Source organism: Erinaceus europaeus, chromosome 2, assembly GCF_950295315.1.
Source record: "Erinaceus europaeus chromosome 2, mEriEur2.1, whole genome shotgun sequence".
Lineage (NCBI taxonomy): Eukaryota > Metazoa > Chordata > Mammalia > Eulipotyphla > Erinaceidae > Erinaceus > Erinaceus europaeus.
Genome location: NC_080163.1, coordinates 69,050,805 through 69,071,668, shown reverse-complemented (window position 1 = coordinate 69,071,668; position 20,864 = coordinate 69,050,805). Strand labels below are relative to the sequence as shown.

Genomic DNA, 20,864 nt, shown 5'->3' with positions numbered 1-20,864 from the left:
ATGTAAATGCACCCAGAATTTTGGTGCTGTTTGGTGTTCTATTCACCAACTGTGGTGTGAGAATTCTTACAGGTTTCTTTTATACAAAAATGAGAAATATGATGAGCCATTGTAAAATTCCTTTCTGGAGCTTTCTGTTCTTATTCTTTTTTTGTTTAAAGCCTTTTCTCCAGCTGGTTTGCATTTTCTCCCAAATTCTCAGTACTGTTTCAATAGCATTACCTTCTCTCACCCCCCACCAAAGCAATGAAATTAATATTATATGGTGCTTGAAAATGAACAGTAGAACTACTTAAACATAGTTAGTTTGCTATGTTCACATAGCTCAGTGTACCCACAATTAGAAAGGAGTATGGTTTCTTTTCACAGAACAGAATGCAAAGACTGACACGCTGCTTTAGTGTATTACGTTTATTAAAATCTCAAGTTGACCTCTAAGTCATGAAAGCAAATGAGATAATGGCGTAGTGCCTAGACATAGAGTTATGCTGATTCTTCTTCTAGCGTTTGCCCTTCTTCCGTAGCCAGTCAACAGCGTCAGGTTGAGCCTGATGTAAAGTTTCGAGACCTCCTTTGAATCTGGAGAGGTGGCAGTCTTTGACTATGTGGGTCATAGTCTGTCTGTAGCCGCAGGGGCAGTTCGGGTCGTCTCTGGCTCCCCAGCGATGGTACATGGCCTGTTCGATAGCGATTGAGGAGTTATGCTGATGAAGTAGTTCTTCAGAAGATACCCACTTTACTATGAGCACAACCCAGGTTTAAGTCAGCCTGACCATAATCAGGGAGCTTCAATGCATTGGTGTCTTTCCCTCTTTTTCTCAGGGAGGGAGAGAAGAAAGGAAAGAACACAAGGGAAGTGGGAGATAGAGAGAGAGAGAGAGAGGAGAGGAGGAAAGGGGAAGAAAAGAAAAGGAAAGAGTCCTTTCTTAACTGGCAACCTCTTTTTTCATTTTTCCATGGAAGTATGTTATGGACACTTGCTGATGGAAAAGCCTTTTATGCTATGAACTGATGTTGATTAAATACACTGACCTTCAAAAATAAGATTTATTTCATCTATAGTTATTATCCCTCTGACATTTGACTGAATCATCCAAATAGATCACACCTGGAGCAAGGGGACAACAAAGCTAATTCATGATATCTTCCAAACAATGATAATGTCTTTCCCTGTTCCCAGCCAGGAGCACTATGACTATTAGTTATGTTTGACTATGGTCTGACTCTCTCTAGAGGCCGTAAGTAAGTTCCCATGATATTCTCTAGAGTGTTAGGACCATGATATCTGGTCAGATTTTCTTCCTAAAATGTGGTGGTCTAGTTTCATTCTTTTGCATGTTTCAACTCACTTTTCCCAACACCATCTGTTGAATAGGTTCTCCTTATTGCATCCGATGTTTCCATACAGCTCTTCTAACTTTTGGTAGAAGGTTCTTTTAACTACACCATGGCCTGCTAAATACTCCCAGGGTTCACTGTTAAAAATTGATGGACTCTGTTCTCTCAAGTCATTGAATGTTAAATTCCATCCATTATTGACATTACAGCACATGTACATATGGAAGGAATTAGAGTTTACTAAAATAGAAAATGTGCTGAAGATGATAATACCTACAGAAAATAGTCAGAACAGAACAGGTGAAGAAGGTACTTATTCTGATCCTGTTGAAATCTCTAAATGCACAATGGTTCCCTCCCTGGAGCCCAGTTTCTTCATCTGTAATAGGAAGACATTGACCAAGATGATCCTTAGACTGACCCTACATGGTTGTGTATAGGGATGATTTAAAGTAGTTATAGAGCTTTATAATATTCATTCCATCACTCTTGCCCTTTCTTTAGAGCATTGTAACATGACTTTGGATTGTTTATTTTCTTTCTTTAGTCTGATGGCATGTGAGCCAGGAAAATGATCCCTATGAATCATTTATCCAATATTCTAATGATAAGATTAATTTCTGACTTGGATTCATATAGGCATTTGCTCTCTGAATGTGTCTGGCATTGCTCATTATCCATCAGGCTCATCATAAATGCCTGCCATTCTTCCCAGCCTCAAATACAAGAATCTATTGCAACCCCACTGAGCAGTCAGAACCCCCTAGTACTAAAGACCAAGAACCAGCTATAGTCAAACTATTTACTCTAATATCTGCATTTGTAAGCTAAAACTAGTGGCAAATCTGTAAGCCTGCTGTCACCTGGCTCAGCTTTCAGTTTGGGCCAAAAGTTTTCCTTTCCTTCATTTAAAGTGATACTATGGTGACCCCAGCAGGAGTCTGGGACTATTAGCATACAAATGACCTCACCCTGAGGAGGTGCTTCAGAGAAGTGAATGTATAAAAAACAAGGGACTTGTTCTTTTTCTAATGTGGTTCCAGACAATGAAATGAGAGCCTGGCATATGCATGTGGTAATCAAAGTTTTACTCCATGTTTTAGGAAAAAAAAAAAGAGTGGGAGGAATATCAAAGTACCACTGTGCTGTCTGTGGAGTTCCCTTAGTGCTTCTCTTGATGCTTTCATGTGTTGCTTGATGCATGCATGCTTTCTACGTGTTGAAACATCTCTGGAGTCCCTGGCTATGGTTTCATTAGAGTCCTTTTTCTAATCTAAAACGACCTTTCCTGGGGGCCGGGCAGTGGCACACTATAGGTTAAGCACGCCTATTACTAAGCAAAAGGACCCAGGTTAGAGTCCTCACTCCCCACCTGCAAGAAGGATAATTCAGGAATGGCGTCTAATTTTCTCTCTACTTTTCTGTCCCCCTCTCCCTTTTCACTCTCTCTCTCTGTCCTATCAAGTATAATAGAAAGAAAAATAAATAAGGAAAGAAAACTTTCTTTCTTGTCAATGAACACTCACTTTCCTTGTTTGGAATCTAGTTTAAATAATCACTCCCACCTTCTAGAAGAGAAGTTGGTTTTCAGAAATCAATGTGTAGTTCTAGTAGTCTGGGTTCTACATATTTTCCACCAAGGTAGTGGACTTAGGATAGCTTCTATAAAGGTCTTTGCCTTCCTCTCCCCACAGGCACCATTGAGAATAGAGCCTGCAAATATTTCTGTGCTCTTTGGCATTCTATGTCTACCTTGACTATGATTCACTGTAAAAGCCTGAGATTACAACTCCACAATGTGTGTGAACATCCCTGTTTCATTATATGCTTGTTAGCTGCTGTCAGGTTAAAAATTTAAATACACTTTTGTCAGTGGACCCTCAAGTTTCACCTTTTCAGGTTTTCAAGGATGTCTTCTAAACCACAACCAATCCTTTTCCAAGCATATGTATCATTCAACACAATGCTGAGTAATTTATTTTACACTAGTTGTACTACCTGATGTGAATTATCATTTTCTGTTTGGATCCCAGAACAGCATTTAGACTATATGGATACAATGACTAGACCTGCAGTTACTCTTACAAACTTCTACCTACTTGAAGATCCAGAATAGTGGGTGTAGGCAGCCATGTGGTACCATGGCCCCTTGATGAGGCATGAGGTGCAAAGCCACAAAAAAAAAAAATCAAGGCAAAATTTTGGCAAGAAAACTCACATGCTAGACCAAGATAGAAAGAGAGAAAAAGAGAGGAGCCCTACAGAAAGGCTCTTACTCACATAGTGACCAGCTCACGTAGGCAGAGAGAGTGAAGCCATGCCAACAGGTTTGGCTTATAACACCCAAGCCCTGCCTTCACCTTTCCAAGCCACAGCTGTCACCAATCCCATTTCTTGTGCAGCAATTTCCTTGCCCCAGGCACTCAGGTGTTCATAGGGAACATGTGTTCCTGCCAGGCTCAAAAGTGTCTCTGTCTCCCCAGGTTATTTCCTGTCATTTCTGACCTCAACAGTAAGGATTTTGAATATCAGCTATCTGTTTTAGGTCACTCCTAAAATTTTAAGAGCCTCATGCTTTACCAACTGAGCTTACCAGTCTGGCACTGCTGAAATTTTAAATGAAGTTCAAAATTGAAAGTGCGGGCCATTTTCTGTTAAACTCTAAAGCATTTTCCCAGAATCAGGCAGAATTTTCATTCAGTCAAGGCAAATGAACATGACACTCATTTTCCCTAGCAACCTAGAAGCTAGCACAGTTTTACTTCTTTGTTTATCTGTGAACTAAACAAAAACAACACACAAAGGGGAAGCAAAGGTTACAAAGTAGAAACAGTAGAGCAAAGTGCATCCCTCCTAATGGGAGCTCTCAAATGAGAAAGATTTGCATCACAAGGTCCTGAGGCTCTGCTGACTAGAGAGCTTCTGTTAAAGCTGTGTGAATTCACTTCCTGAGCTTCTGGTGACCTAAATGGGCCTATCTAATAGAATTAAGAGCATATGGAAGACCTATACAACATATCAGGATACAGAGAAACACAATAATTAGTTCTGAAAAGTTACAAACATCGGTGAAGGAAAGGGGAAAAGAAAGATGATGTGATAGTACATATTGATTTTTGAAGTGCCTTTTGCATAATAGGTAAATAAGGGCACTGCTCTTATGGATCACTCCTCATGGATTTATCAACAAAGTTATAAAAAAAAAAAACAGATGTAAACTTCTTAGAAGACTGCACTCACTAGGCTGTGTAGATTTTTTTTTTTTTGTCCCTAATCTTCCTGGATAGCATCTGTTGCCCCCTGCCCTGGGGAGAATGTGCCTCCATGCTCTTCTTCCTGACCCTCTCTTTTCAGCCTCATGTTTCATTTTGTGTATTTCCAACCAGATATATATCCTTATTTTCTGTCACCCAGCACATCTAAAGAGAACAAGATCTTCTCTTTTAGAAAGGACTGTACATTTTCTCTCCAGTGAAATGTTTTGTCTTCTACTTTTCCTGTCATTCATCCAAAGTCTACTCACCTACTCAGGGAACCAGCTCTGGCTCTGAAGCTTTTCAGCTCTTAATAAGAAGTTGAGCAGAAGTTATAATAACTCATTGCCTTGCCTGCTTGGAAAACATGATAATGTTCCTTAGTTGTAAGAAATCATTTTAACAACACTGACTGGTGGCAGTTCATTGAGGAAGGCTATGTGAAACCTGCTATAAATAGCACATGTTGCATATAGTAAAGGGTTCTTCTGTGTGGCATTTATTTATTTGTAATTTATACCTGCCTACCTTCACAACAGGATTTGAGCTGGCTAACCATAAAAGGATACATAGACAATAAGATAGCTATGCATGTAGAAATGGAAGATCTGAAAATCATATGGCAAGGGGAAAGAAAGAGTTATGTCTGTAGCGTTCTTGCTTGTCAAGGCAATAGCAGATTATATGTTCATCCTTCCTTCTTCTGAATTCACTGATATACACTAAAGAGGAAACAAGCAACCAGTTCCTCACAGAAATAAAACAAGCAAAATTATGATGGGCCACATCGGAAGGAACAATAGAAAAGAAAAGGAAATAGGATTAGCAAAATAGCTCAACTGGATAGTGTGCTCCTTTGCCATGAGCAGGACTATGATTTGAACCAGGCCCCCACCAACTGGAGGAAGTTTTAAGTGCTCTGGTATGTTTCTCTCTTCTTCCTCTTTCTCTCACTTTTTTAAAAAATATTTATTTGTTTATTTTCTTTTTGTTGCCCTTGTTTCCATTGTTGTCATTATTATTGTTGTTGATATCCTCATTGTTGGATAGGACAGAGAGAAATGGAGAGAGGAGGGAAAGACAGAGAGGGGGAGAGAAAGACAGACACCAGCAGACCTGCTTTGCCACCTGTGAAGAGACTCCCCTGCAGGTGGGGAGCCGGGAATTGAACCGGGTCTCATTTTGGTCTCACTTTTTTTTTTTTATCTTCTCCCTCCTCCCTCCATCTTTTTCCCTTTTTCTGAAAAAGTCCAGAATAGTGGAGCCTCAATGATGACAGAAAGAGAGAGAGAGAGAGAGAGAGAGAGAGAGATGGAAAAGTAAAAATCACAGACTTCTTATTTTGGGCTGAAAAGTATAGAAGAGAAAGTCATAGATTAAGTAGGACTACAGAATAATTATATATATTTTTAAATCATTTAGAGTGCTGATTACCTACTATCCAGTTCTATATTGTGCTTGCTCAGGATTATGCAGGAGCTATTGATTTGTCCTACACTCACTTGCTTAAATCAATTTCATAGAAGGGGGAGTAAAGCAAATTGTCTAGCAGTGGGTTTGGACCCTACAAGTAGCAGTTTATAGTACCTAACCATGTGTCACAAAGGACCTGGTAAAATGTGCAGGGGCCGGGCAGTAAAACACCTGACTGACCTGATTGAGCACACACATTACACTGCACAAGGACCTAGGGTCAAGCCTCTGGTCCCCATCTACAGGGTGGAAGCTTCATGAGTGGTGAAGAGTTTGGCAGGTGTCTCTCCATCTCCATTTCTATCTCCTTTCCCCCTCTCAATTTATCTCTGTCTTATAAGTACATAAATTAAAAGAAAAAAAAAGAACAAGGCTTTTTAGTTACTTTAATAATAAATAAGTGCTAAAACTAAGCCAGGAGTGGATACATTGTTTTATGAACCTCCATAGATTTGGGCAGACAATACTGTGTTTCATGTGGGCTAGCCTGGGGTATAGGATGTTTAATAACATCTTCTGGCTCTATGCACTTGGTGCCAAAAGAACTGTGCTTTCCTCAGTCCTAGATCATGACAGTCAAAAACATCCCCAACACTGACATGTTCCTCTTGAATAACGAGTATTGCACTCACTATAGCAACTGGTTCAGGTGAAGACTTATACACAGAATGTCTCTCATGGCAGGTAATACTGCAGACCCCTTCCCTGGCTCTCACTCCCAGTGAAGAACTCTGCTTACCAAGCAAAGTGCCAGATTTGTTCTCAGTTTAGCCTTTCCTACTGTTCTTATGAGGCCATTGTATATTTTACTGTCAAAATCTGACTTTATTTTGGAGAACCTGACTTTATATCCACTAACTCAGGGAATGCAGATAAGCTCAGTACCACTCAGAGTAACACCAGCAACAGTCTTATGTTTTCTCTGCCAATTGATTAATCACAGGTCAGTCATACAGGTTCTGTTCCTTGGTGAGATCACTTCTTCAAGATACTCTGAGGTCTATTTCTACAGTCATTCTACCTTGGCATGGAGAAAACTCTAACATACCCTCTCTGGTTTAGTCACTGAGGAAGAAGTGTTTGAAACATAGAAAGTTGAATTGCAACATGCTCATATTCAAGCACACAGAACAATTTCTATTAGTTTCTCAAGTAGAGGTCTAGTCACCACTTAACATAGTTCCTGAGTAGTAGCCATATTGCTTATTTGTAAGATTCATAAACAGAAGTGCCCTCTGAAATAGCTTGCCTAATTTTTTTTTCTTTTATTATAATCACACCTTCTCTTCATGATTGGGTCAGTCAAATTCTATAACAACTCAACAATTATCAATGACATTACATTGTCTTAATTAGATGTCATGTGGAAGCCAGTCTTCACAGGTGTATATAATGCGTTAATTTCTATGTAGTCCTACTCTACCTTTCTTTTAAAATTCCAGAAGTGCTTGTGGCACAACCCTTTTATCTTTATAATGCATCTGTAAAATTGAGATGGAGCTTATAATGAGCCCATTTTAGGAGTAGATGTGAGAGATGGGATTGAAGTTCACAATTTTATAGGTCTCTAATTGGCCTGGGGTATTCTAGATGAGACACTATCAGTATATTAAACCCCAATGAAGAAATAAACGCATGGCAGTATCTTAAGGGAATTTAGCATACTTTGTTGGCCTGGGTGTTTCTTGGTATTAATTAAAATTTTTTCACAGCATTAAACAAAAGCAAAACAACACACACACACACACACACACACACACACATACACAAAAGCAGTGTGCTTCATTTTATAGAAGAGGATTGCTTGGTAATGAGCATGCTTTCATGAGATACCCTTGAGAGTATTCAAGAACTGTTTTTCCTTTTCCTTTTTTCTATAGTATATTTTGCTGCTATATTTTTTGTCCCTATGTACAAGCCAATCAGAATATGCTTTGATTGACCATTTCCATTTATAACTTTTCTGACTAGAGACCAGCCCTTACTCTTAGCCTTTGCCATTGGTCAGAGGGTCTCCTCGGAGAACATGCTTTCTAGATATTGAGAAAGGTGGAAAGGAAAAATAAAAAAGTCTATGGTATATCCTTGTACAAGATCTTTTCTTTGTATACATAATATATATATATCTCAAGAACTACATGTGTACCAGTGAAAGATGTTTCACACTTTTCCATTTAGAACTAAAGGAAGCAATTGTTTAATCCAAAATAGTGAAAGAATAAATCTCACCTACATTTGCTTCACACATTTTAATTCTGAAAGCAAATGTTTGACTTGTAGTAATTAAGCCAAAGGCACTTTGGCAAAGAGAATCATGGGAATCCACTGAAACTGGTGTAGGATGGGCATATGATGACCACTTTCAATGCAAATCCTTCCATGGTTAATAATTCACTGCCTGCACTTTTGCCTGGTACATGATCTTATATTTCATTTGTCTCGGTGAATTGGCATTTGCAAGAATGGGCTATATTCTCTGTATGTTCTTTATAATTTTTTACATTGCTTTATTTGTAAATAAGGAAAGGGATAAATATTATAATACATTTTGATACTAGCACACTCATAATATCACAAGTAGGTATGATAATGTAATGATTAATATTTAAACTGATTTAAAACCTGGTAATCAGAAGTGTATTAGTTATATTTAATTTCACTCATTTCATTTTTCTGATTTTTATGAAATCTTCTGTAGATCAGATTTGGTGAAGATGCATAGCTGTTAGAGTGGGGCTGTGATGGACTAAAAAAAGTGTACACATTGTCATGATTCAGGTTTAATCCCCTGCTTCCCACCTGTGGGGACTAGGGGAGGGTGAAGCTTCATGAGTGGTAAAATAGTGCTGTAGGTGTGTCTCTCTCTCTCTCTTTCTCTCTCCTTCTTTTCTTCTCTTCTTTACCACTCAATTTCTATCTACCTCTATCAGAAAGGGAAAAGAAAAAAAAAAAAAAGGAAAACACATGTCTACCAGAAGCAATAGACTCATCATAGAGGCACTAAGCCCCAGCAGTAACCCTGGTAGCAAATATATATATATATATATTAGTTGTACTGATATGTAAAAGTTTCCCAGTTTTAACTGTACATTCAAAGAAAGTTTAGGAGATTCAGAAGACAATTTGCCCATAAAGATTCATGAAATTATTAACTCCTGCTAAATATAACAAACACAGTGCTGAATTGCTAAACATTTATTTCCAAGTATATATTCTGTTTATGATATTGATAAAATTGTGACTGAGAAACATGCTGCTAAAGGATGTAATAATAATAGTAAATCCTCACCCTCAATAGTGAGAAAAGGTATGAAAAATATAACTATTAAAATATAACTAGTGTCCATACATTAAGTCAAATAAAGCTGTTTGTTTTTAAAATGCACTTTCATGGTTGATTGTATTCTTTTGAAAAATATTTAAGATGTCATTTATAGCTCTATAAAATGTCTTAATATGTTAAATGAAAATGCTAGTTTCGAGCAATTTCTGCTTGTACTTTCTTACTTTCATAGTTAAGAAAGTTAAATCCAAGCTGATTATATATTTTTCCTGTTTTCAAAGTTCTTCAGCTCCTCAAAAAGAGAACTCATTTACTCCCTGGCCATGAACTTTCCTACTGGATCCAATTATGATCTGTCTACTCAGGATTATGGTTGAAAATACTTATCCTTTCAGAGTTTTATGTGCCCAAAAGAACAATATATAAAAGTAGCAGATGATCAAAATGACTCTTCTCTTTCATGCTGTTGATAGTATATGAAGGTAGTAAATTACATTTAGGTTCTAGCATTGGATCTTGGGAGTTAGGAGATACCTCACCTAGTAGAGTACACAGCTTAATGTGTACTGTGTGTGAGATACCCTTGGTTTGAGCAGGGACAGCACATGAAAGGACTATGGGCAGAACTGGGGAAACTTGATAGATGGTGGGGTGGTATCTTCCCCTCCTTTTTTGCCTCCAGAGTTATTGCTGGGGCTTGGTGCCTGCACTAAGAATGCACTGCTCCTGTGACTTATTTATTTATTTATTTATTTATTTGGATAGGACAGAGAGAAATTTGAGAGGGGAGGGGAAGATGGAGAGGGAGAAAGAAAGACATCCTGCAGACCTACTTCACCACTTGTGAAGAGACTCCCCTGCACGTGGGAAGCCAGGGGCTGGAACCCGGATCCTTGCACGGGTCCTTGTGCTTTGTACTATGTTCACTTAACCTGGTATGCCACTGCCTGTTCCCCCCTCCTCTCCACCCCATAGTATCTGCATAAATAAAAAATGTGAAGAATGAAAAAATCAGTTCTAAGCAGTGGTGCACCTCGGTGAGCCCACACATTACAATGCATAAGGAACCTGGGTTCAAGACCTCAGGTCCCCCACCCACCCCTACCTACATGAGGGAAACTTCAATGACAGTGAAGCAGTGCTGCAGGTGTCTTTCTTTTTTTTAAATTAATTAATTAATTTATTTATTCCCTTTCGTTGCCCTTGTTGTTTTTATATTGTTGTAATTATTGTTGTTGTTACTGATGTCGTAGTTGTTGGATAGGACAGAGAGAAATGGAGACAGGAGGGGAAGACAGAGAGGGGGAGAGAAAGACAGATACCTGCAGACCTACTTCACAGCTTGTGAAGCGACTCCCCTGCAGGTGGGGAGCCAGGGGCTTGAACCAGGATCCTTCCCCCGGTCCTTGCTTTGCACCACGTGTGCTTAACCCGCTGCACCACCGCCCGACTCCCTTTTTAATTTTTTTTTTATTTAAGATAGGAAAAATTAACAAAGCCATAGAATAAGAGGGGTACAATTCCACACAATTCCCATAATCCAATCTCCATATCCCATCCCCTCCCCCGATAGCCTTCCCATTCTCTATCTCTCTGGGAGTATGGATCCAGGGTCATTGTGGGCTGCAGAGGGTGGAAGGTCTGGCTTCTGCAATTGCTTCCCTGCTGAACATGGGCATTGACTGGTCAATCCATACTCCCAGTCTGTCTCTCTTTTTCCCTAGTAGGGCGGGGCTCTGAGGAAGCGGAGCTCCAGTACACATTGATGGGGTCATCTGTCCAGGGAAGTCTGGTCAGTATCTTGCTGGCATCCGGAACCTGGTGGCTGAAAAGAGAGTCAGCATACAAAAGTAGAGCTCCAGGACACATTGGTGAGGTCATCTATCCAGAGAAATCCGGTTGGCATCATGTTAGCGTCTGGAACCTGGTGGCTGAAAAAGAATTAACATATAAATCCATACAAATTGTTGATCAATCATGAACCCAAAACCTCTGTTTTGGAAATAACTAGTAGGTCTATTTTAGGTATATTCCGAAGGGCCCATGGCTTTATTAGTTTTTGCCTGAGCCTGACATCTGATATGCAGGTGGACCCAGGTTATTGTCTGGGGGATGATGTAATGGCTAGATAAAGGGCTATAAAGCTGGATCAGGGAAGAGAGTAGCTCCCAAATATTGGAAAAGTGTATAAATAGTGTTGACAGTAAACCCTACTGATTTGATCTGGTGCCCATATTCAGTATAGGAGCCTGTGTAGCCTCTACATCCCTGTAGGTCCGAACTTGCATTCTGTGGTCATCATTAGGAACATTCCAAGTTGCACCAATTTCAGCACCTATCTTCTTCAGGTAGTAGATAGAGTATGTTATCCAACCCCCCTTCGGAGGATAGAACATTCTCTACCATTGTTGATCCACATTGAGGGCAAGGTCCTATGGGGATCCTCAAAGGTGTCCATTATGTTGTTCCTGATGGAGATGACCAGTGATAATGAGGAGAGGGATCTATTCAAAACTAGGCTCATTGTGTTAGTGTGGGTATCCCAGGACTCCTTGACTAGGGCCTCAGCTGATGTGTTGGCCTGATAGTGACTAAAGAGTCATTATTAAAGTATACCAGTCTCTTGGCTGTTTTTTTTTTTAAGATAGGAGATTGGATTAAATTGGGACTTAATCAAAACCTAACACTGTAAGATGCTTAATATAGACATTTACAAAACAGACATTAGTGCTTGAAAAGTTTCCCAGAGACAAACCTGCCTTCTGGAAGGTGTGTATAAGTGTGTTGGGTAGAAGGGGGTTGTGTGTGTGTGTGTGTGTGTGTGTGTGTATCTAAGGAGCAGATTTTTCCCCATGTCCATATTCCTCTCCTCAATTGATACAAAGACATCTCCTAATAAGTATATTTTAGCTGCCAGAACTTTTAATAAGTCAACTTCTTTTCATTTTTATAGCAGAATTGGGGATTTATGACATTCTGCATTGCCATCCAGGAAAAAGAGTGAAGGAGAGAGGGAGGAGAAGAGAAGGGAAGAGTAGGGAAGGGAAGGGGAGGGTAGGGGAGGGGAGTGAAGGTAAAAGAAGAGGAAGATAGATGAGAATGAGAGGAGAGAGAGGAGAGGGAGAAGGAGAGAAGAGAAGAAAGAGGAGAGTGAGAGAGAGAGAACTACTGAAATCACAGGTCTCTTAGAAAGTGGGCCTGATCAGATCTTTCTCTGCTGTTTAGTTAACTGGCCTATAAGGCATAATTATCTTTCTCTTAGTGAGGATGCATATAGCCTCAATTTTAAATCTAACACTAGCCGTCATTAGAGATTGAGTCATAGTCTACATTTTGTAATACTTTATGACAGTCAATATAACACATTCTGTAACACTTCATAAATAAAAATAAGTGAAAGGTGGAAATGGGACTCCAGTTCTTGGGTTTAATTCCCAAAGTTTATGAAAAAAGTAGACCTATTTTAAGATTAATTTGGAAAATAGATGAGACAGCCCATTAGGAGATAGTCCTTGGAAACAATATTATGTATTGGAACTTTATGTCACAGATCCCAACTCCAAGTGCTAACATATTTACAATCTAAAGTGTTGGCACCATTTCATAAGAATCTTATTTCTCCAGGTCTTTCCTGGGTACATAAAGTGTCCAATCCTACAATTTAATACCATGGAAATTCTCTCAAACACTCCAAGTCAAGTAGTCATGTGCAAGTAACCAGAATATGCGTTAAAAGTTCATTGCAGGTGGTCAGTTTATGTATGTAGTTTGCAACTTTTCATTCTCTTTGCTTCAGTGGCTTCAGAAATAATTTCTCCTTTGGAAAGTCTTTAATCCTGCCTCTAGAGCTGACTTTCCTCATGTAGATCTATAACTATAAAATTCTTATTGCAATAACTTTCCATTCACATGATGATAATTCACCGGAGTGCTTCTGCCCTGACCTCATTTCCTGGCTTTTAGATGAAGTACTTTTTTTGTGGGATCTGAATACTAAGGAATATAATGTTTGAACCTAAGTTTGAGAGTTTCTTTTTTGTTTTATTATACCTGTTCTATTTATTTATATTTTACTAATAGTGTATTTTGTATATATTTCTCAGTGTTTACAAGTTGATTATCACAAAAGCAATATGAAAATTATATTTCACAGATTTTGTGTTTGTTTGCTTTGCTATGCTTTGTTTGTCTCTTGTCCAAAGTCTTCCACTGGACAAACCTGATGGTATTACTCTGAACCATACTATTAAGTCCACGTCAATTCAATCTACTTATGAAATCAAATGGGAGAGGAAGCATATCAACAGATTGCTTTCCTAGCTGGGTTCCTGGCTAATCTCTAAGCACTTGCTAAATTTAATTAGTACATACTCCAAAGATTACTGGAAAGTACTGTGTTTTGGCAGGTACAGATTTAATTTTAATGAGGCATTAAGTACCTTGAAGACATTTTAACGATGTACTAAGCTCAAGGAAGATAGAGTTTTGCATAATTATAGATTAGTTCCCCCCCTTCTGTCAATTATAAGGAATTGTTTTTCTCTTCTCTCTCTACCTCACTCCACACGTGGTAAAATATGTGTCCTTTGTTGAATACTGTTAAAACTCACCAAATTGTTAAATATCTCAAACTTAGAAGCTTGTTAGGAATTAAAGGTATATCATAACATATTGTAGTTTTGCAAAGACATGTGTATAGGAATATGAACTATTAGCCTTGCTAATTCAGGGTTTCAGCACAATTGATATTATAGACCAGGTTAGTAGATGAGTCTCTTGTATTGGGGTGGAGGGATGGTTGGGAGACTTTCTATGCACAGTGGGGTATTTAATTTACTCTCTACTACTACCCATTAGAGGCTCCTAGTACCTACCTCAAGTTGTGAGACCTAAATGTTATTACCAAAGGCCCCATGAAATGTCAGTGACTCATAGGGGTGTATCACAACCAAGCCTTCAGTTGAGAACTACCATCTTAATTCTATCTTCATCTCACTACCTTGTTTCTGTAGTCCACCTCAGTTATATATGATTTTTATTTATGTATTTTATTTACTGGGTAAAGACAGAGAAATTGAGAGGGAAGCGAGTTATAAAGAAGAAAATAGAGAGACACCTGCAGCACTACTTCACCACTTGTGAAGCTTCACCCCTGCTGGAGGGTATCAGGGGCTTGGACCTTGGTCTTCTCACATGGTAACATGTGTGCTCAACCAGGTGCATCACCACCTGCCCCATCCATCTTAATTTTAAAAGCTCCACTGTTGAGATATATGTGAGGCATTCAATCTTTACATGATTTCAAAATCATCCAGTGTCTTTCCCAGTGTCTAAAACTGTTTTAGATAATAGATCAGGGAGCTCAGAGAAGAGAATACAATCTCAAAGTTGTTTTACCACTTTAACCAAACTTATCAGAAAAAGGAAATAAATTTGGTAAATAATAAACTCTTGATTTTTATCAGGACAATCAGTAGCTTCAGGACTTTGTCATGATCCAGTCTTATGCCAAACCTTCTGCTTCTACAGGAAAAAAATGGAGAATAGTAAAGTTACTTGAAATTCTATACTGACCATTTTGTTTTTCAGTTTAATGATTTACTACTGCCTACCAGTTCCTTGCCATTGATACATTGTACATTCAAATGTGTCACTCCACAGAATTTGAAATTATGTTTGAGTATGAATTTGAAAGTGCCAACAAATAGTCAAAAATCCAGACTCTGGTGGGTTGATGTTGCAATTTCTATTGTCAGGGTTTTTGGTCTCCTGATCCTTAATTTTTCACTGAGCTATAGCAGCTATGTTTATATTCATGCTTTTTGGCATTTGCGTATGACTTTATTTTTTTGTTCTTAGCACAGTTCATGTGTAATCCATTAATGGAAAAACCAAGAAATTTGTCTTTACTGAATGTATGTTGATTTATGCTGATTCACAATCTTTCCTTTCATTCCATCTCCCTAGATATTTATAAGACCTTGAGAATTAAAGTTGATTATAGGTCTCAGAATGGAAAATTCTCCTTACATTCAGTTCCAAGGTCCACAGACTGACATCATGTTGAGAATTTATAAAGATGTCTGTGCTAATTTTATCAAACTGAAAATAACAAAGTGAGCACTTAGTACTCAAGCTAGACTCCTCACTTGGGTGGCCAGCCTGCTATGACTGCCTTTCTGCTTTCATTGATAAAAGTTCATCTCAGATAGTATTTCAAGGATGCTTTGCACTTCTCCATTCATGTGATCACATTTAAAGGTTATAGTTAGTCACATTGTGCCCAGTTAGTAGAATTAATACACAAAACCACTAAGAGTCCAATGTTTTATGCCTGTAATTTTCATTGACATGAGCACATATCTAGTGGCTAGACATAGCAAATGGAAATCTGGCATTAATTCCTTTCAAAACAACTAATAGAACAACAATAATACTTAGGGATTCTGAATCAAATATTTGTCTCTTCATCACACACACATCTGTTTTGACCAATCTACAAATCCAATCAGTTGGAAAGTATCTTTTGGACAAGGTAATTATAACATTTTCTACTCCCACTTCTGACATTTTAAGAGTTCATAGACATGCACATGGTGACCTACCCACTTCCCCACTTCTTTCTGCATAAGATTTTACTATCTTTATGTAAGTGTTTCTTTAAGCCATCTTGGAACACTTGGACAAGCTCCCTGAGCTAGCATCAACTTATATTCAATATTATGAGGACTGCCTCTTTTGGGTGACAGAGCCCCCCTATTTGGTCTTTATTTACTTTTTTAAAGAAGCAGCTGAAGTAGCAGCTTGGTCTCTCTAATTAATCAATTATTGAATCCACTGGGCGTGTGTTGTGCTCTGTTAGGAAGATGCCTGCATGCTGCCTGGCTTGCAGTTTTAGCCTCTTGGTCACCCTTTAGTAGAACAAGGGAATAAAGAGAAAAAAAATAAATGAATGCATGTAAACCATAATGTAAATGACAAGAAAATCAGAAAATAAAAGACTACATTAATGTTAGTTATTTGTTTAATGTATGGCATCTTCATACAGTTAAGCAAATTTAACATTTTCTTAGTACCTACTGTGTGTGTGATAATATGCTAACTTGGAAAAGTCAAAACACTCTGCTTTAAACTCACAGGTAAATTAGACAATATGTGGAATTTGGAAGTAAGAGTTGCCTGTTTAGACCATGGAGCAATCAGAGGAAAATTCATGTGCATTTTTTATAGGGTTAGGTTATTCTTTACAAAACTGATGAAAAGTTGGAAGTAGTTTGAATCAAGAAATACTGAATTGAACCAGAGATCAAACATTGGAAGAATTCCAGAAGGCAGTTGTGAGTCAACTAAAATCAGGTCAACATTATCTGTTACATTTTGACACCATTTTTAGTATGGACATTGTTAGTTCTACACTGCTTTAAACCCAGTTGTGAGAAGCTAGGATTATAAAACCTTGTACATATATCATGATTGATATTTGTCAGTAATTATGAGATGAGAAAAGTTAAATGACCATATTATAGTTACTAAAGGTGATTATATATATATATATATATATTTATATCCTATTGTTCCAAATATGGATATATATATATATATATATATATATATATATATGAGTTTGCATATTTGTAATAATAATAGTGTAGACACCAAAATTATGACAGTGGTTATTACTAAATCATCATTGATGATGATTATTATTTATATTCTCTATTTCAGAGTAAATGTATTTTCAATGAAAAAAGGCAACATTCATTTAAAAACAATAACTCAGGTGCCTCCTTAGTGCAGTAGGTAGTGTGTCAGTCTCATAAAAACAATAACTCTGCTTTGATAAATATATTTAACCTAACAATATAAATGTGTATTTGCTTAGGTGAAAATGGAATGTTGCAATTGATATACTGTATTTTTCTAGCATAACAGACTCAGTGTTTGCTTGTAGTTAGTATTCATCCAGTCATGCCACCTAAATGCAACACATTTGTTAACCAATAATTATATATTTTTTCAAACACAGATATAGCAGTGAGTTCATACATTTATTCCCAGTGTAAACAAAAAAATGATTCATTAGCATATCTTAATGATATCTCTGTCTGACTTCACCTGCATCTTATAAACAAAAAAAATGTGTTATTTGAAAGTAACTGTTTATCAGAAAATGTCTTGTATCTGCCCCACCTGTTTAGCCATTACTCTAAGCATAATCACATGTAGACTCGATTACTTTTATGCACAATGCAGAAATGCTCAAGATGCTGCCGTAATAAAAAAAAAATACGGACCACATAGAGGCAGCAGTGGGAAAACAATTACTTTTTTCAGACCACGGCACATTTATCAAATAGCTTCACTATCATTAACAATCTTGCTCTTTAGCTTCTGTATTGTGTATGTGTGTGAGAGAGAGTGTGTGTGTGTGTGTGTGAAAAGCGTTTGTGTGTTTGCCTACATTCAGTTACATGTTTTAAGAGCCTCCCACATTATATATTTTTTTCTAAATTGTGTTTATTTTTCTTATTATTTTTCAGGGTAGGGGGTAGGAGCTATATATGGTGTATACTAGTTAATAGCATTCATATACTGTGAATGTTGTCCAGATCCTAATCTTTAAAATGAGTGTTATAGAGACAAACACTCTCTTAGTAGACTGTACAAAGAAAAAAAGACAATCTCCACACTCTTATCTATAGTTGTCCTTTTGCACTATTTATCTATTGGATATATATAGATACTTCTTGGTTAATTATAAAGAAAGCTAAACCAGGAATAAGTCTAGATAGTGGTTCTGGACTTACCTTTTTTTTTTTTATTTTCTAGATTTGGGAAATATGCTTACAAAAGCATTATAGAAAGTGAGGTTTGTTTTTTGCAACATTTTCACTTCCTAGTGAAAGATAAATACTGTGTCTGTAATACTGTAATCTTTAGCAAGATAAAGCAGTATTACAGACACAGATCAGATAATTTGCTGTGCTCATGCCCATGGTATAGAGACCAAGAGTTCCAAGAATAGTCAGGTTATTTATCTATTATTAGAAAATAAATGAAGCCAACTGATTCCTCTGTTGTGCATCATGTGAAAGTGTACCATAGCACCTATTGAACTATCTATAGTCCCTTCTGCATGGGCAGGTGTAGATAGCATAGTGGTGATACAGAGACTCTCATGCCTGAGGCTCCAAAGTCCCAGGTTCAATCTTCTGCACCACCATAATAAGCCAGAGCTGGGCAGTGCTCTGGTTAAAAATAAATAAATAAATAAATAAATAAATACATAAATAAATAGTTTCTTCTCCCAGTGAACCCTGTACAGAAAAGGAAGAATGAGTGAATATTCCCACTAAAGCACAAACAAAACCAAAACATTTCTTTTATATAGAAAGTGGTCTTCCCCCACCTGCAGGGGGAAAGCTTCATGATCAGTGAAGCAGGTCTGGAAGTATCTCTTTGTCTCACCCCTTGTCTGTCTCCCCTCTCCTCTCAATTTTTCTATTTATATCTAATAATAAATAATTTTTTTATAAAAAGAAAGTGGACTACCATCAAGTGTTACTTTTCATCTTTAAAGTACAAAGCCATTATGTAATTATATAGCCTAGATCTAGAACTTGAACACTTTGGTCTGGAATAATGTTCTATTATGTTTATTAGTCATTAATAATTCAGACAAAGGTACCTGCTACCATAATATCCTCACAGACCTGATTTCTTTAAGAAATTGAACACTCCCCCACAATTCTAAAGTCAGTAGTGGAAAATTTGAAAACGAAACCAAAAACAAGTGTTTTAGTGACAATTCTTGGCAGTATTTAGTTGGAATTTAATAATGTGAAGTTATGTCATTGACAAATGGAGGTCATTATACTTTGGCATGATAATGTGCCAAGGAAATATACTAATCAAGGTAAATATTTCCTGTCACCAAGAGATTAGATTATAATTTAAAATGTCCAACACTGATTTTTGAATCTTTCAGAAGTTAAAGCCATTGTATATGTTCTAGTGAGGAAAAAAAATATCAGTAGCAAGAACTGTCAGATGTTGCTACATTTGTGTCACATACTAAGATTTACCTTGTCTTGGAGATTATGTTCTTAAAGAACAAAAGAAAGGAATTATGTTACATCCCCATAATCACATTTGTAAATCAGATTCTTAGAATCATTGAGTGAGAATATTTCTGGGATAGGAGAAATTTATCAAAACTGTAGAGAGGGATAGTTATAATGAATAGGCAGGGAATGTTGAAATTCTCCAACTCAAACCATGAAGATAAAGATAGATTACCAGCTAATTTTTATCTAACAATTTCAAAGCACCAGGAAATTAGGAGAGAGCAGTTGATGACTGAGATGCCAGTTTCAGTTGGTGACTTGGTGTGAGCTATATGGTTACTGTTGATGTCAGGAATCTTCACTAAAAAAGTTTCTTACTTGATAGATTGTTGAGGTAGAATAATTTTGTTCTTTTTTTTTAAATCTTTTTAAGTGTTTTATTAGTGATTTAATAGTACTTACAAGATCTTAAGATTATAGGGGTATAATTCCACAATGTACAAATATCCACGGTTTTGTGCCCTCCTCCCACTACTCCTACGCTCTCCCACTTCTCCTCAAGAATATAGTTTTCACAAAATTTTAGTGACTTTTTGACTTATTTTTTAACAATCTCATGTGTTTCAGTTTTTTTTTATATTTGCACATATAAACAAAAACATCCAATAGTTGTCTCTCATAGAAATACAAGTCATTTGGTAACAGATATAATCTTAGCAACAAAAGTCCCTGAAAAGAAAAAAAAAACCAAATTAAACAATCTTAAGGTAATATATACACTAAGAAGATTCAGGAAAGCAATATATATAATATTACAAAGTAGTAGTGAGAACGTCACAACATTTAAAAAGACAGGACTATATGCATGTAAATGTGTTACATATAAAAGTACTATATATATATAATTTATATATAAATAAATGAGTCCTTTTTCAACCGTTCTTGTCTCACTGTTTTTTGCTTGAACATCCTCTGTCCATTTCTTCCCCCCTTTCATATTTCAATGTTGTCTCATAGTCCTCTGACTTAGGTTTCTAGATCTATTTTACTGTGTATCACCCTGATGAGAGTTAAATGTTGCTGATTTCCTTCTCTGTGGCACTCCTTTCAGTAACTTGCAAGCAGGTCTTGCAATAGCAGTCTTCTTTAGTTTTTATATGTCCACTACTGTATTGATTGTTCCTTTGTTTCTGAATGATAGTCATAAAGGATAAAGTATATGTGGCTGGTAGTTGTTGCCTTTAAAACTTTGAATATACCACCCCCACTCTCTCGCTGACCTCCATTGTTCTTCCAAAAAAAAAAAAAGTCTAATACAAGTCTGACTATGCTGGGATAGCCCGAGGGTGCTTCTTCACGAGCAAGTGCTCTCTGGGTTAGAGAGAACTCGACTGGACCCAACCTAGGCTGCTGCATGGGAGAGGGATCAGTAACTCCTGCTGGGCTAGC

At 37.3% G+C, this 20,864-nt stretch overlaps 1 protein-coding gene and 1 pseudogene across 6 annotated transcripts in view; one reads left to right on the top strand and one right to left on the bottom strand.

The window, feature by feature from the left end:
* Nucleotides 1-20,864, top strand: part of UNC5D (unc-5 netrin receptor D) — a 704,674-nt gene that overhangs the window by 493,571 nt on the left and 190,239 nt on the right. The gene's annotated exons all lie outside the window — the stretch shown is intronic.
* The window catches only part of LOC103118119 (MKI67 FHA domain-interacting nucleolar phosphoprotein-like), a 63,239-nt pseudogene that overhangs the window by 31,631 nt on the left and 10,744 nt on the right, over nucleotides 1-20,864 (bottom strand).